At 45.0% G+C, this 17,981-nt stretch overlaps 1 protein-coding gene across 4 annotated transcripts in view; it reads left to right on the top strand.

Moving 5' to 3' along the window:
• Positions 1–17,981, top strand: part of GNG12 (G protein subunit gamma 12) — a 78,579-nt gene that overhangs the window by 37,828 nt on the left and 22,770 nt on the right. For 3 of the 4 annotated variants that reach the window (XM_059727928.1, XM_059727929.1, XM_014593916.3), the window contains exon 4: positions 570–659. The gene's annotated coding sequence lies outside the window, so the exon portion shown is untranslated. Of the gene's footprint in view, positions 1–569; positions 660–16,251; positions 16,356–17,981 lie in introns of all 4 variants that reach the window. The other variant, XM_059727930.1, reaches the window with a different exon arrangement.

Below are 17,981 nucleotides of genomic sequence, written 5' to 3'. Positions count from 1 at the left end.
TCAGATAGCTGAAACTAGGGGTCTGCCACCTTTTACCAGCATGGGCCAGAGTTTGCAACGCAGCTGGCACTGTAGGCTGCAAGTGTCCACCCTTCTCCCTCTGTCCTATCCCCTCAGAGTGATGGCCAGCTACCTCTGTAACCTTTTTGCAGATTCCCAGCCTCTCTGCAGCAAGGATAAGGCCAAACATGGTAGGGCAGCAATCTCTGGAGAAGAGTACTTCAGATGGGATAGGTAGCATGGCACAGCTCCATGCCACCAGTCTCCTGTGCCAGATTGAATCTTTGCAGGCTGAATTAGACCTCTTCATGGACTGGATCCAGTTGGTGGTCCATGGGTTGCCAACTCCTGGTCTAAATGATTGTGAAGCATCTTGTTTTAAATTTCTGTTTTATTTTAACATAATATCCTATATTGCTTGAGTGCAAGACTAAATTTTCTTCTAACCACAAACATTCAAGTCGGATTCAACTCAAAATAAAAAAGATCGAATTGGGCTATATGTTTTATAGCATATAGATTTTGTGATTGCTGACACATGGCTTCTTTCTCTTATTGTTGTCCACTAGGTGTCGCTTTTGCTCTAATCTTAGGAAGGCTGTGGAAACACAGGGGTTCACAAGAAAGTGAAGAGAACAGAACACTACATAAGCAGTGAAGTAAGTGTGTCATGTTATGATTTTCTGTCATTGCATCCATGATTAGAAAGTAGGCTGCACATGTAACAGCAGATCAAGCTACAAATCTGATATTTAGCTCTGAAATAGAAGTTTTTGGGAGGGTACAAGAATTTTTTTAGCTGGAAAGGGATGTGAAACTGAGTTACCTTATACAGGCTGCTTCTGTAGACTGGGCAAGTCACCTGGAGGCAGAATATAGAATTTTTGGTTGCCTTTCAATGGTTTTTCCAATTCCAATATTATGCTAAAGGACATCAGAATATTTTTACTTTGGATGGATAACTGTTGTGGTATTCGCTATGAAAATGTTATCTCCCGGGTCTGAAACTTTTACTACAAGTAGGATGATCACACATAGGCAGTTTTCAGCATGAAATTGGGGCTGCTCAGTGTGATTGATAGGGTATGCAGATGCTTTCCGTTTTTTCCCCTCTGCACCCATTTTTGTAGCCTTTCTGAACATGAATCCTCTTTCCCTCCCACATGCAACCTTCATGTTCCCCATTCCATTACCTTAAGCCAGTGGTTTTCACTCTGTGGTCCACGGACCCCTGCGTGTCCATAGACTATGTCTGAGGAGTCTGCAAAAGATGACTATGATCAGTGAAAAGTATGTGAATACCCACACTTACAATTCAAAGGAGTCCACACCTCCATTTGAAATTTTTTAGGGGTCTGCTGTAGTTGTAGGTTCTGCGTGCTTTGGCTGTGACAAAGGTAACAGCCCTGCTTTCTCCTGCTTCTGGGCATAATAATGCTGCTGTTTTGCAGAAGTATTTAATAATAAGCTAAGTCACATAGCTAGTAATCAAAATAGTACAAATCTTGCCTGACACACCAAGGATTGAACCATAGATTTACAGAGGCTAAATACATGAGCTGGTGCAGCTTGAGCTAGAGGCAAGTCTCTAGCTAAATGTATAAAAGAAATTTGTATCTTCCCTGCATTGACACAGAAGAACTAATATACTGCTCAGCACTGGGTTACACTTGTACTTCAGTCACCAGTGCCCCTTTCTCCTCAAAGTAGATGGTGTTAAAGAAATACATGAAAGAGATCTGGAAAAGAGGAGAAAAAATCAGTTTAAGAAGAATCATAACCTTCATAATAGCCCCAAGGCTTTATAAGAAACTAAATATTTCAAACTCATCTAGCATTTTCACTTTTGTCAATGTTTTGATGGAAAGTGAAATGACCGAGAGCAAGGAGAGGGCCATAGGTTCATAGAAGTTAGGTCCAGCCCCCCTGCTCTTAGGCAGGAAAGACTGCTGGGGTCAGATGACCCCAGCAAGGTGTGCATCTTTTGAAGATCTCCAGGGTACATGACTATATCAACTCTGGGGGGAGTCTGTTCCAGATTTTGGACACTCAAATCATAAAGAAGTTTTTCTTTGTACCCAATCTGAAGCAATCTTGTAGCAGTTTATGTCCATTATTCCTCGTCTTCCCCGGGGTACCTTGGTGAACAGATGCTCTTCCAGCCCCTGATGAACAAGTTAAGAGGCTGTGACTTGGATGACTACACAGTCCGATGGGTGGTGAATTGGCTGGAGGGTCGCACCCAGAGATTCGTGGTGGATGGGTCGGCTTCAGCCTAGAAGGGTGTGGGCAGTGGGGTCCCGCAGGGTTCGGTCCTTGGACCGATACTCTTTAATGTCTTCATCAGCGACTTGGACGAGGGAGTGAAATGTACTCTGTCCAAGTTTGCAGATGACACAAAGCTATGGGGAGAAGTGGACACGCCGGAGGGCAGGGAACAGCTGCAAGCAGACCTGGACAGGTTAGACAAGTGGGCAGAAAACAACAGGATGCAGTTCAACAAAGAGAAATGCAAAGTGCTGCACCTAGGGAGGAAAAATGTCCAGCACACCTACAGCCTAGGGAATGACCTGCTGGGTGGCATGGAAGTGGAAAGGGATCTTGGAGTCCTAGTGGACTCCAAGATGAACATGAGTCGGCAGTGTGACGAAGCCATCAAAAAAGCCAATGGCACTTTATCGTGCATCAGCAGATGCATGACGAATAGGTCCAAGGAGGTGATACTTCCCCCCCTATCGGGCGCTGGTCAGACCGCAGTTGGAGTACTGCGTGCAATTCTGGGCACCGCAGTTCAAGAGGGATGCGGATAACCTGGAGAGGGTCCAGAGAAGGGCAACTCGTATGGTTAAGGGCCTGCAGACCAAGTCCTACGAGGAGAGACTAGAGAAACTGGACCTTTTCAGCCTCTGCAAGAGAAGGTTGAGAGGCGACCTTGTGGCTGCCCATAAATTCATCACGGGTGCACAGAAGGGAATTGGTGAGTATTTATTCACCAAGGCGCCCCGGGGGTTACAAGAAATAATGGCCACAAGCTAGCAGAGAGCAGATTTAGATTGGACATTAGGAGGAACTTCTTCACAGTTCGAGTGGCCAAGGTCTGGAACGGGCTCCCAAGGGAGGTGGCGCTTTCGCCTACCCTGGGGGTCTTCAAGAGGAGGTTAGACGAGTATCTAGCTGGGGTCATCTAGACCCAGCACTCTTTCCTGCCTATGCAGGGGGTCGGACTCGATGATCTATTGAGGTCCCTTCCGACCCTAACATCTATGAATCTATGTTCACCCCTTATGTACTTACTAGCAAGAATGACGGATTTCAGATAGTGTTTGCATGGCCCCACCCTCACCCCCCCCCCCACTTTACCCTTCGGGGCCTGCCATGTAAAGACTCCCTCTGCTGCCACCTCCTCCAGCCTCCAGTGTGGGGGCTGCTAGCCCCCACATCCCCTCCCTACTCGCCTCCCTGACGGCTGTTGTTGGGGCCAGGCAGCAGGGGGGTGCTGCCACTGATTTCCCGCCCCCCCCAAACCTCCCTGCCTTCCTCCCTTCCTTGCCTGTCGCCCAGCCCTGAAAACAGCTGTCACCATGATCCCCACCTGCCGCTGCCTCCTCCCTGCTGGCTGTGGTTGGGGCCCCCTTCCTGCTACCCTCCCTGCTGGCTGTTCTTGGGGGTGTGGGGGGATGGGCGTCGGGGGGGGCCCACTGCCATGACCCCCCCCTTTGCCCTCAGGCAGGGAGGTGTAGGGAAGCCCCACTGCTTGGGCTGCTGGGGCACATTCACCGCCACCACAAACTTCCCTGGCAGCAGCTCAAACTTGGGCCTGCCCAACCACGACTTGCCCACAACAAAGCCATATTGGCTGTCATTTAGAAAACTGCCTTCTGTTAGCCTATCACTTCTGTTAGGCTATCACTTTGACATGGCCTCCCCCTTGGCTCAATAAGGTCTCCCAGCCCTTTTGCTACCTTTCTTATGGGCAGGAATGGACTTCCTTTGTGCTCCAAGGATCGTATCCTTGAGGAACGACCACTCTTCTTGGACTCCCCTTCGGACCATGGTCCCACAGGGCTTCACCCGCCAATCTCCTAAGCTTGTAGAAGTCAGCTTTCCTGAAATCAAGGATTTTTACCCTACTAACTGATTCACCAGCCACCACAAGGCAGGGAAAAGTGATAGTCTCATGATGACTGTTGCCTAGATGACCCTCAATCCTCAGATTACTCACTAGATTATCACCTTTGGTCAAAACCAAATCCAGGAGTGCCATTCTCCTGGTCTTCCCATACACTTCTTGAGTCAGATAGAGCTCTTGAGTGGTAAGTGAGGAAGTTACATGACCGATCTGATCTAGCTGAGTGCCTTTCCCATGAGTTGTCTGGGTAATTGAAGTCATCCATGACAACTATATTCCATGAGCGTGCAGCCTCTGCCAGTTGTCTGGAGAATTCCAGCTCAAGCTCCTCTACTTGATTCAGAAGTCTGTAATATACTCCTACAGTCAAGTCTCCTTCACCACACCCTCCCCGTATCTTAACCCAGAGGGTCTCAAGTCACCCTTCTTTTGTGCCAGTCTTGGCTTCCAGGAATGTGTACTGCTCCTTCACATAGACAGCAATACCTCCGCCCTTCTTCCCTACGCGATCCTTCCTATGCAAGGTATAGCCCTCTATATCTGGGGTCCAATCATGGGTGGAGTCCCACCAGGTCTCCATTATCTCTATGAGATTGTATTCCTTACTGGTTAGCAGGAGAGCCAGTTCTTTCTGCTTGTTCCCCATGCTCCTGGCATTTGTGTACAGACATCTGAGTCTCCTAGTGGAGGCCCATGACTTCTTGTTTCGCTGAGGAAAATCCAGTTCTTCAGCTCATGTCGGAGTGTTCTTCCTATTGTTTCCAATCTTACTGATTTCCTGGATTTGCTCTAGTAATTATCCCCCCCATCCTCAAGCAATTTTAGTTTAAAGCCCTTTCTAGGAGGTCCACCATTTTAGTCAAAAAAAGTACCTTCCCCTTTGGCTTGAGGTAGATCCCTTCCCAACAAGCCACTGTCTCTATCAACCATTTTAATGTATTATGCTGTATTTATGAAATGCATTTTATTTCTTGTAAATGCTTTAAAATTATATAACTTTAGTGATGCTTTACCTTGAACATTTAGTGATGTTTTACTTTTGTCCTTTACATATTAAGTACTGTTCAGTTTTGTCGTTGACTTCACCCCATACTATTGTTTTCAATTACTTTGAAATAACTATGATAAACAAGTATGCCACTTTTTGTCCCCAGCATTAGGTATGCCACGGTGTCCTGCCCTTTAATAAGTTTCTTTTATGCATAAGCACATGCTTCACTTTGTAGTGCTGCTTACTTCAGTGGGGCCATTCATATATTAACTTAAGGCCATAAGTGTTTGTAGTATCAGGACCTGTAAAGTCATCTGGCTAACATGAAGTCTGTTTTGTATATTGAGAGCACTGAGCACTTGTTTGGTGTTAAACAAATATTATTAATCTCATTTTCAAGCAATATTTAGAACCTTTAAGAAATGACCTGCTGATGGATGTTGTAGTAATGTATCAGTTCAGAGTAGCCTCACTGAATCACCTGGAAGGAACTGTAAAAATGCACTTGAGCGTTGAACATTCAGAGAAAGATAACATCCTGCAAGACAAGTTCCAGTGCAGGGAATTGGCAAATTCAGCAGTATAACAGTGTTACTCATCTTCACGATGTCCTTCAGAAAGCTGTTCCTTAAATAACCTGACCATTTCAAAAAAATGCTTATGAGATATCACAATTGTAGAAGCTTATAAATACAAGAATCGTTTTATAGGCTTACTGGGTTTTTTGTTTGTTATCTTTAATTTGGATAATTTTAAAACATTTTGAAATTGAGCCACTTGTTTTAGGTGATGAAAATATGGTCTGAGATCTCCAACTTTAGATATCTGGTTTTAACATTTTGGTTTGGGGGGGGTCTTTAACAAATGTTTGTATTTCACAACCTGTTCCATGAGCCCTGTAGCAAAATTTAACAATTTGCCGGTCGCCCTCAAGTCCCAACCCAAACACAGATCCTTTGAGGCTGCAGAAATGGCAGGAAAAATAACTGAATTGACTGATTTCCTCAACGGGAATAAATGTAGGTTGTTTGGATCCAGAGAACAAGATACATTTCAAAGCTAAGGTCATTTGACAAATAATATATTCCCAGAAGTTCTTCTCGCTTACCCTAGTTCAGGGGTTCTCAATCTCTGGGCCACGGCCCAGTGCCGGGCTGTGGAGAGTTGGCTGCTGGTCCACAGCACAATTGGCTGCTGGACTGGAAGTGGCCACGGACTGGCAAACCACGGCATACCAGAGCCAGGCGGAGAGCCCACAGCTCCTTCCACAAGACCCGCAGCAGCCCAGTGTTTGGTCCACCCAAACTTTTGCTCCATAAAAATCTCAATTGAAGATTTTTTTTTTTCTTAGTCAAAACCCAACATTTTAAATGACAAATGTATTCTGAAAAGTAATGATAAAAACAGCATCTACTTACTCAACAAATCTTTTTTTTCTTTGTATATTCAGAATTAGAACTGCTAACTTTTAGAGACAATAGTAAGTTTGTTCCTTTTACTCCTCTACTGAGGATAGACTGAGCCATAGTTTCTGCTCTTTCAGGTGTATCATCAACTGAATTGAGGGCATTGGATTTTTAAAGGTACCATTGAGAGTATAACTGTAAGATAAGGTCATTGTACAAGTGCTCCTGAGGGCATAACTTTAAAATTATAGGTAGCATATGTGAAATTTGACCTGCAGAGCCTTTGTTGCATGTGCTAATGTGGAAAAAGGACCCAGTTGACCTGGGCTGAGATGTTTCAGAGTTGTTGGCTGAAAAAGACTATTTTCCATAGTAAATTGAGCACATTTATCATGGACATTTTCAGACCATGTACATGGAACCCTTTGTTGCCCTTTTTATAATTTTTTTTTTTTAGACTAGAAGTGCTGCTTATATTCCACCCCAAAATTAATTGATGTAGAATTCAGGGTACTGGTGTAATATGCACCTGCTGATACAGTAGCAGGCAGGCAGCAGTACTCTGCTTTAACTTTTAGTTTCTGAATAATTGCAAAATGCGATACAGCTATCTGATCCTGAGTTGAAAAAGCCATGGACGATGGCAGTGAAGCTTGTATTCAAAAGAAAAGGTCTCAGCGTGTTGGCCTGCTGCAAACAGAGGGGAAGGGAGTCCTGGCCATCACTGCAGTGTGATTCTCTATAAGCAGTTGAGGATCTAACAAGCCCTGGAAAGTTGCAAGTACACACTTTTGGTGTAGGGTGTTGAAACAATCCAGATCCCCGTTTCCTTTAATATTTCAACTCAGTCAAATTTACTTCAGCTATTTTGTCAACACTGAGTTCTCACTTCTACCTGATCTCTCCCAGGCCTTCCTCTTCTAATGGCTTCTACACATTAAGCAAGAGTGGGACTGGGGCAAGTTCTGGGGTGAATGGGGCCATCACTGAGGAGGCCTCTATCTGCACCCCCCTTTCCCACCTCTTTCCTTTCCCATGCCCCTTCCCTCCACACTTGCCTGCAGGGTGCTGTCTATGTATCTGTGTGTGCATGTCTGCCCCGCACTCCCAAGCCACAGCCCCACCGGTCTTGCTGCTGCTCCTCACCCACAGTACCCTGCATCCTGCCACAGTATGCAGGATCACCCCCTCCTCAGCCTCCATACCTCCCACACGCATCCATAACCCCCCGAACCTTCACAGATTCTGCACATAATTTTGACTTTTTAGCTGTGCGATTTTAAAATCATGATTAATTGTGACTAATTTTTCTAATCGCACAACTAATCCCAATCAAATTTTTTAATCATTTGACAGCCCTAATTTAAAGTGCCTCCACCACCATCCTGAAGCATGAGGATGCTGAGTACATATGACACTGAGACTGATGATGTATGCTAATTAGCATGCTCCAGCAGACTCAATTAATCAACTCTCAGTTAATCAAGTTTGCTGCACCATATAGTAATTAGCACATGTTAGAGCAGATGTTGAGCATGTGTATAGGTGCCCTGGGTGAAAAAATAAATAAGACTAGTGAGCCCCACAGCTTAAGTATGGAGGCGGCTTGGAATGTTTTAAGTCAAATGTTGAGTAGATCTTGTGTCACTTGGGCAATGATATTTGCTGGTCTTCAGATGGATTTTGTGAGAGTCAGTTTATTCATGTTTACAAAGTACTCTGAAATTCTTTGGAAGTATTGGATAAGTGCAAAGAAAACTGTTGGTGCGGATGTAGGAGTCACTAAATATGCCCAGAACATCAGAGTTCATGTTGTGACTCAGTCAAAATTAGATCCTTAATTTCCAACATAAAGGGTTATTTGGGAGTTTTAATCTTCTTTCTATGGCTGTTGTAAATATGGTAATGGGTTGCGGGATGTTCTAAAGAAGGTTGGGTTGAGGGAGTTCCCTTAGTTTCTTGACTTCATTTTGAGCTGGATGCAGGTGAAATCACTTGTGGAAAATTTTACTTAGCTTTGGGAAGGATATTTTGGTGATAATGTAGATTAAACTCCCTTTTGATATTTTTAAAAGCTGTTAGTAACATGAGAAAAAAAAAATTCTGCAAATCATGGAACCAAATTCAGTCTTCCATAGAATCATAGAAGTAGGGTCGGAAGGGACCTTGTAGATCTTCAAGTCTGACCCCCTGCCTGGGCAGGAGAGAGACTGGGCTCAAGCGACCCCAGCCAGGTAGGCATCGAGCTGCTTCTTAAAGACCCCCAGGGTAGGAGCCAGCACCACTTCCCTTGGAAGTTGGTTCCAGATCCTAGCCGCCCTGACTGTGAAGTAGTTCCTACGGATGTCTAATCTGAACCTACTGTCCAACAACTTGTGGCTGTTGTTTCTTGTTATCCCGGGGGGCGCTGGGGGAAACAAGGTCTCCCCCAAACCCTTCTAGTCCCCCCTAGTGAGTTTATAGACGGTCACAAGGTCCCCCCTCAGCCTTCTCTTGTGAAGGCTGAACAGGTTCAGGTCCCGTAGCCTCTCATTGCAGGGTCTGCCCTGCTGTCCCCGGATCATGTGGGTGGCCCTTCTCTGGACCCTCTCAATGTTGTCCACATCCCTCTTGAAGTGGGGTGCCCAGAACTGGACACAGTACTCCAGCTGCAGCCTGACCAGTGTCGCGTAGAGGGGGAGGATCACCTCCTTGGCCCGACTTGAGATGCACTTGTGGATGCACGATAGGGTCCGGTTAGCCCTGCCGACCGTGACCTTGCATTGTCGGCCCATGTTCATCTTGGAGTCAATGATGACTCCAAGATCCCTTTCTGCCTCTGTGCTCTCAAGAAGGGAGTTTCCCTATCTTATAAGCGTGCTGCCGGTTACTACTGCCCAAGTGCAGCACCCTGCACTTGTCCGTATTGAAACGCATCCTGTTTTTGTTAGCCCACCCTTGCAACCTATCCAGGTCTTTCTGCAGTCTTTCCCTCCCTACTAGCGTGCCCACCTCACCCCAAATTTTGGTATCATCAGTAAATTTGAACAGGTTGCTTTTCACCCCATCGTCCAAATTGCTGATAAAGAAATTGAACAGTGCGGGCCCAAGGACCGAGCCCTGGGGGACTCCGCTGCCCACTTCCCCCCAGGTCGAATATGACCCATCCACCACCACCCTCTGAGTACGACCCTTCAGCCAATTAGCAATCCACCTGACCGTGTAGGCATCGATGCCACAGTCGCCTAGTTTTTTAATGAGGATGGGTTGGGAGACGGTGTCAAAGGCCTTGCTGAAGTCCAGAAAGACTACGTCCACGGCGACACCTGCATCCAATGCTTTTGTGACCTGATTGTAAAAGACAATCGGGTTGGTCTGACATGACCTGCCCCTAATGAAACTGTGCTGGTTGCCCTTGAGCATCATCCCCGATGCCGGCCCATCACAGATGTGCTCCTTGATGATCTTCTCAAAGACTTTCCCCAGGATTGAGGTAAGACTGTTGGGCCTATAGTTGCCCGGGTCCTCCCTCCCTTTCTTAAAGATGGGGACCACATTGGCCATCTTCCAATCATCTGGCACCTGGCCCGAGAACCACGAGTGCTCGTATAGCTGTGTCAAGGGCCCAGCAATAACCCCCGCTAGCTCCCTCAACACCCTCGGGTGGAGAGCATCTGGACCTGCTGACTTGAACACGTCCAGCCCCTCCAGAAGCACTCTAACCCGGTCCTCCTCAACCTTAGGTCTTGAGGCGTTCCCCTCGAGTCCGCCTTGAAACACGGTGGGGGAGTCCCAGTCCCTGCACAACAGAGAAAACGGAGGTGAAGAATTTGTTAAAGAGGTCTGCCTTCTCCTCTGGCGCAACCACCAGATTGCCCAGCGCATCTTGCAGGGGCCCCACATTTCCCGGTGCCTTCTTCATCCTCCCTATATATTTGAAAAAGGACTTCTTTGTTATCTTTGATCTTGGACGCTAGTCCTAGCTCTATGTCTGCCTTAGCTTTCCTAACAGCCCCCCTACAGGCCCGAGCAGTGGAGGTATACTCTTCTTTGGAGATAGCACCCCCCTTCCACCGGGTGTACGCTGCCTTTTTGGCAACCAGGCATTCCTGGATGTCCTCGGTGAGCCAGGGAGGCTTTTGGGCACTCTTGCCCCCCTTGCTTCTTGTTGGGATTGTCACCCCTTGGGGCCTGGGTATCGTCTCCTTAAGGAATGACCACTCATCTTGGGCACTGAGTTCCCCTGCCCTCGAGAACCCCAGCGCCTCTCCCACCAATCTCAACTCATTGAAGTTGGCCCTCTTGAAGTCTAGGACTATCGCCTTGCTGTAGGCCCTTGACACCCCGCGCTGGATGATGAATTCCAGCAAGCGATGATCGCTGTCACCCAGGTGGTCAAGGACCTGGAGCCCCCTTACCAGATCATTGCCCGTGGCCAGGACCAGGTTCAACAGGGCATTTCCTCTGGTGGGACTGTGCACCTCCTGGGTTAAGTCGAGGTCCTGTATCTCGGCCAGGAACCTCCTGGAACAGTCCGACTTGGTTGACTGCTCCTCCCAGCAGATGTCTGGGTAATTTAGATCACCCATGACAACTACATTCCTTGCCTTAAGTGTCTAATTGCTTTTTATGTCTGGATCATTGTATCTGAATTATTCTAACGACCACCCATGCAATGGGGTTATCTCTGTTAATATTGCTCCAATACTGTGGACTGACACGGTGCAAGATAAAAATCAGTTAATTGGACATATTAAGATTAGTTACCTTTTTGTGTACTAATCAAATATAATTCCTAGCATTGTGGCTTCTGTGTTCCAATTAGCTTGTTAATGAATTTCCTTTTTGGGTTATCCAACTTATAAGCAGTTTTCTTTCCAAAGAAATACTAGCAGAATCAGCAATATTTTAAGAATTATTTTGGTCTTTAAAAGTAGGCTAAACTAGACAGAACAAAAAGTTCTTCTTCCAGGATAAGTGTACGTGCAAAGAGCTATTCTGGAAAAAAAAACTCTCATGTGTAGACAAACCCTTGTTTGCCAACACCCAATCCAAGTCCACTGTACTTCCATGAATCAGTTGATGATATCACTAACAATATAAAAAATGGGAAAGAAATTAGAAGAGACAAGCTTCCTTTTACCTATTTAGATAAGATGCAGGATTCTGCCTACACTGGCAGATTGCAGAATGCTAGCTTTTGTGAAACATTTTGTCAGTTATTTTTTGTACAAATTCACCAGGCACGTCTCTTGTCACCATGAGGAGTGGCTATTTAATATTTCAATATAGCTCTGTAATTAAAGTCCATCCCAAATCTATATTTGTGTTTATAAATCTCCTTTTGAAAGGCAAACCAAAGCTGGTTTAATTTACTGTGGACCCTGATAAAGTGATTTAACAGTTTTTTCTTTATTGTAACTGTAGATTAAGTTTTGTCAGGGGGAGGGGGTTGGGTGTTTTTTTTAGGGGTTGGGGCTTCTAAGGTTGTTGGCTTTTTTTAATTCTATAAAGGGAAAACTTCTTTAACTAGCCTTACCCATATGTATCCAGGTGTAGTGTTTAGGATGGTTATGCATAGCACTGAAGAAGTTATCTTCTATACATTAAGGCTAGGGACAGACATTACACATAAACCAGTTTAAGTGATCAGAAACTGGATTAAACCTGTAACAGAACAGATGTTCAGTGCTTATAAACCAGTTTGAAAATGGCTGAAACCAGTTTGAGATAAACCTGGTTGAATGTAGTATCAGACTTAACTGATTTGGGTCAGCTCAGTTTATGCAATGTCTGTCCCAGAATGGGGACATTCCTAGGGGAGGGGGAACCTGTTCCCTTTGTCTCAAGCTTCCTGCCACTGCAGATCATGTGACCAGTTCCCTCACCTGGAAAGGTGATGTCATTTGGAGGCACCGGTCATCAGCCAATGGGGCTGCTTCTGGTGGGACCTTAGTGATGAGGTCACAACAGGTGTATAAAAAGGAGTCCCTACTTGCTGGAAGGGGAGAGCCATTTTGGACAACATGGGAGCAACTGACCAGACAGAGGGGGATCTCTCCCTCTTTCTCTTGAAACTGAACACAAATTGAACTGGCTGCCTCCAGAGGAAAGCTCAACCAGCCTCAGGATGATATCTGTGAGTAAGCTACTTGAAACCTATATAGATATATAGCTTGCAGTACAGCAGAATTGTAATCAACAGCTATCTAGCCACACTGTTTGCTCTAAAGTTATTCTGTGATTCCTCCGATCCTGAATCCTCCCCCAAGCCTCCTCTCTGTAACCAATTCTCCACTGTACCTAGTGTGGTGGATTTGTTGGGAGAGGGATAAGAGGCATGCCTTCATGACTCCTTGGTCCAGCTGACTAAGGAGGCTACTATTTGTGCTCCAGGCCTAGGGAAGCACCCCAAGTTCTTGCAGTGGGTTGAGCACCCTCAAGGTCTACAAGACCTGTGTATCCTAGGGGGCACAGGACCACAGACAGATCAAGACTCCTGGGTGGTGACAGTGGTGACCCCCGACTTGTGGGTGTGCTCCAGGAAGGGGGTTGGCCAGACATAAGGCACCCCAGGGAGACACTTGGAGCCTGGTAGGTGGTGAGACGCAGTAAGGTGGGTGCTCAGTGCAGGAGTGCCCCCTGCTGGCCTGCCACAGACCCCGTGCTGGTTTAAGATAAACCAGATTCCCCCAGCATCCCATCTGGGCTCTCTGCTGCACAGCCTGGCTGGCCCCTCCCCTCTGCTCCCTGGCCAGAGCTCTGGCACAGAGCATCTGCCTAGCTTCTTTCTGATAAACACAGATTATTCCCCACACTCCTCTGCCTTACACAGACACCTCAGCATTAGCTAGAAGACCACATGTTGGTTAAGGTCTGTGCTGTGGGAGACGACAAAGGCAGACAGGCTTTTTGGAGCTAATCAACAAGTAGCTTCCTTGGTATGTCCTTCCTTGGAAAAGCTGTTTAAGAAGAGCTCCATTAGTTAATGGAGGGAGGCTTTGTTTTCTTAATGGGTTGATAAACACTAAGTTAGGGGTGATAAACATTTCCTGCTGGGTTGCTCAGAAAGCAGGGAATAATCAGAGCGTCCTGCCAGGGCCTGGCCATGCCCATCTCAGCTCAGTACTGTGAAGCAAGGAAGGGCTGCTCTAGTGCCCCATGGCTTCTAGCCTGAGGCATGTGCCTGCATTTTTAGAATGAAAAGGAAATGTCCATCCACCTCCAAATTAGTTCAACTTTGCAAGTTAGACTTGCCTGCAAAGATTGAATTAATTCAGGCTTGGGCTTTTTGAATGTCTGTCCCTAGCCTAAAATAGGCTCACCTATACTGACATGCACACCAGGATCATAAATCTCGTGCACGCAGAAGAAGGATGCAGTGTCTCCATAAGATGTTTCCCTAGTTTCATGGCCACTCTGATTCTCCAGGATTAAGGCTGCGTTCAGCAAGTGGTGACGTCTGAAAGTGGTACATCCCTATTTCTGGGTGTACTCCTCCTATAGGTAGAAGAGTTAATGTTATCCAGTATCATATATTCCTGCTCTTTTACCAACATGCACTCTGCCAGTTGGTTACACCTTTATCAGAGAGCAAGGAATGATTGTGTCTGAGAAGAAACTGTGGTTCCAACATTATGCATGCCCCTGGGAAGCCAAAGTGGCATTTGGGAGGGTTCAGGTGATGGCGATGTCTTGGTTTCCTAGAATCTGCATAATTTGAAGACTGTCCCGCTACCCTCCTTGCAGCCTCCTTTTTATGCACTCCAGAGAGTACTCAAAGAACACCTCCATCACAGAGCTCCCTGGCTTCTTCACCACCTTTCCCTTGGGGGTTTTCCACAGGCAGAGTGGTTAGTTGTTAGTCCTACTGTAGGTTGATATTAGTTGTATTATTAAAACAGTATTTAGAAACATGCTTTTGCACATAGAATGTGACTTTGGGTATTTGTTAATATTGTCCTCATAATGTGGCCTGGGCAGAGTGCATGATGGTAAAAGCCAGGTAGTTGCTATGTTAAGTTTACACATGGTTTTTGAAGTTAAGTACCATAACACTTCCTAGTAGTTCTCTGTTCCATCTGGTTTGTTAATAGATGTATATTCTTGAGCTACTTAACCTGGAAGCAGTTTTCTTTTTTTTTTTTTAAATAATGCCAAAATACACACTATTTTATTTTTATTTAAGTCTTTGTCAAATATGATTGCTTTTAACATTATGGTATCATCCGACTTAACATAATTAGAATGAATAGCAAACTACCTGCAAAGCGGTGCTGAGATGGAATTCCTGTGTGTGCTTTTACAGTAGTAATTTAATTACTCAGCAGGTGGTTCATAAATCCTGATTCTAAACTGAGTGAAAAAAGATAGATTGTCCTTTAATTATCTCAGCTGGAGTTCGGCTTTTAAGACTGAGCCATAAACCTGCTGAGACAGCTTTAAATGCTTATAGCACTTCAGCATTTAACAAATTCTGTAAAGATAAACAGGGCAACATGAAAAACAACTCTATAGTGTTCCCTTCTGTAGGGAGGAAACACTGTCTATGTTTTTTTCTGTTCTTACTTATAAAAGAAGGAAAGTCTAGAACAAACCAAATTTGTATTAAAAGTTGCAGAATTCCACTCCCCATCCATTTGGTAAATCTTTCCCAACTATTGTGCAACTGTCCAATGTTCTTCTCAGAGGTCATTTGTAAAACTAAACCCTTTCCTGTTTATGTAGAAGAGGAAGATACTTTATCTAAAAGGCTGAATGAAACTTTCTTTGGCTTATGTGGTGTGCTCTTTCCATAAAGTGTTTGTTTTTATCATAGCACCTGCCTATGCAGTTTTGAGATATCTCAAATGAATAAGTGACCAGTAGTTTCCAGCATTGTTTTTCACAAACTTTGTTTCACTTCTGATTTAACTCACTTATTAATTTGGCAAGTTTTTAATTCTTAAAAGGAAGGACTTCTGTATGATGAGAGAGGAGCAATTGATGCAGAAGATAGCTTCAGTGTAAATAAGCAAATGTTGTGCTGCCACTCTCTGAACTTAGCCAGTGATTTGTTGTGCATTCAAACATGGAGAAAGGCCTGAGCCAAAATCTATGATAGATTCTGGACAGATGTCCTTACTTGATCTTAAACAGCTAACTACATGCTGAAAAGGGCTTGCAGTTCCTGTCAGCTGCCCTGGGGCAGGTTCTTTGGGAACAGGGCACTTACTTTGAAGAGCGTCTTCCCAGTCGGTAATCAGTTCATCATTCTGTCATGAAGGAGGAATGGGACCAACAATAAGAGAATACTGAACAGGGAAGGGAGCCAAAGGTAACAGAGAACACTCAATAAAATGTGTGGGGGGGGCGGGGTGTTTGGTAGGTGACCCAAAAAGCAGTGGGAGCATTGAGTTAATAGGGAGCCTTTAAAGTCGAGTCATGAGTTCGCTGCAAGATGCAAGTTCACCTTGAAACGTTTCAATGCCGATGGGTTTGAAGTGGACTGCCCCAGAAGCCTGCAAAATTAGGCTGCAAAATTAATTTGTGCCTCCAAAACACTTTCATATATTTGGGTCTTGCTCTGTCCTTGACACATTTGCCACAAAAGATTACAAATAAACTTGATTATCGTGTTTCTGTTTTTAGCTTGTAAAAGATAACTGAATGTCATCGCAGTGACTTAGACCAGTTGGGGAGTGGGGTTTTGTTTGTTACTCAGCCCTCTCCCTTGTCATATCTGCTTGTGATGTCTTGCATTTTAGATCAGCAGTGGTTGGGTACAGGAGCTGTCGTTTAGTTTGTCTGTACAGAAGCCAACACAAACAGTCCCTGACCAAGCTGACTTGTGTGCTACCACACTATAATGGTAAATAATATCTATGTCTTGGTTTTTTGTCTTATCTGCTTTAGCTTGTGTATCCAGAACACGTTGGGGTGGGAAAATGTCCTACCTCAGTTCAGGGAAGTGCTCTATAATTTTACAGTTTCATGTAAATATTTTATAACAACAATGATGTTGTAATTGCTTTGTTTAGAAAATATTTCTCTCTCCCAACAGTGGCAGAGTGCGGGCAGATTTCTGAGAGTGCCCATTCTCTCCAGCTGTTCCATGTGCACTAGGTAGTGGTTTGAGGAAATATATGAAATGGGCAGTAACTCCTGCTTCTGTAAGGCAGGTCTAAGCAAAGCAAAAAATGACGGCAGTAAAGGAATTGACAGATCGTGGGTTTCTTACAGTGGAAACTGATAGGAAGACTTGGAGTTCCTTGATGTTTTTGTCTGCTGATGGGTGTATAGGACTGCAGATCTTCTAGTATTTGGAGGGGTGACCAATCTATCTTATGAAAAAGAAAACTATTTCCTTTTCAAATAAGAAACTTCATAGTCTGTTAAGAAAGGCGCTGTCCCAGGCTAGCAATGCAGATAAAATATAGGTCCTTGTATTCATACTCACAAGTACTTTGTATTTTTTTTTTTTATTGGTTCATAGGTACCTTCTAATGCAGGTAGGAGTGCCTCATTTGCTATAGCCACTTCCTAATATGACCCCACACACACATCTGGAAAATCAGGTGCTCCTAAATTTAGAAAAGCTGCAGAAGTGTGCTGTAAGCCTAAAAAGATTGGGAACCACTATATTAGGTTATTAAGGATACTTTCTGTTTCCTTAACAATTTTGTAACATTTTGTTTGCCTTTTTAACTGCTGCTGAACACCAAGCTGATGTTTTTAGTTAACTGTCCATACATACTTCAATTCCTCTTTCCTGTGTGGTAAAAGTAATGTGGAGCCCGTCATCATGTTAATGCCCTCTGGGTGTGCCTGCATGAGACACTAACTGCGCCTAATAACACTGCACAGTAGTGTGCTGGGCAAAACCTGTGCTAATATGGTACTGCACAGTAGGGCTGTGCGAAATTTCACCGCCAGTTTTTTGTTTCAACGTTTTTGACCCATTTCGAGGTTGAAACAGCAAAATCTAAATGGAATAGATATAGTCAAAACAGCCACGAAACAAAACAAGGCAAGTCGAAATGTTTCACTGTTTTGAAGTTTTGACCATAGGCTATAATAGGGAAGGTTGAAATAGCTTGTAACTTTTGTCATTTCTGGACTGATGTGGATGAAGCTGACAGGAATGGTAGCCCCTTCTGAGGGCATGAAGCCTGCCAAGTTTCAAGGAGATAGGTGCAGGGGGGTCTGAGAAACTTCACCCCAAAGTCTTGAAAGCAAAACTCATGTCACGTGTATGTGTTAAGCCACAGTGGGGTCAAAACTTCAGGTATGCTAGTCCCCGCTGAGGCCATGAAGCCTGCCAAGTTTCAACAAGATAGTTGCAGGGGTTTGGGGGAAACTGCACCTCAAGGTGTGAACAAGCAAAACCTGTGCCATGGGTGACACTGTGTTAAGGTGCAGCAGGGTGAAAGCTGCAGGCCTACTAGGCCCTGCTGCAGTCACAAAGCCTGCCAGCTGTCAAGGAGATAAGTGTAGG

This window comes from Alligator mississippiensis, chromosome 5 (assembly GCF_030867095.1).
Source record: "Alligator mississippiensis isolate rAllMis1 chromosome 5, rAllMis1, whole genome shotgun sequence".
Lineage (NCBI taxonomy): Eukaryota > Metazoa > Chordata > Crocodylia > Alligatoridae > Alligator > Alligator mississippiensis.
Note: the sequence above shows the minus strand (reverse complement) of the source record. Positions and strands in the feature narration are given on the sequence as shown.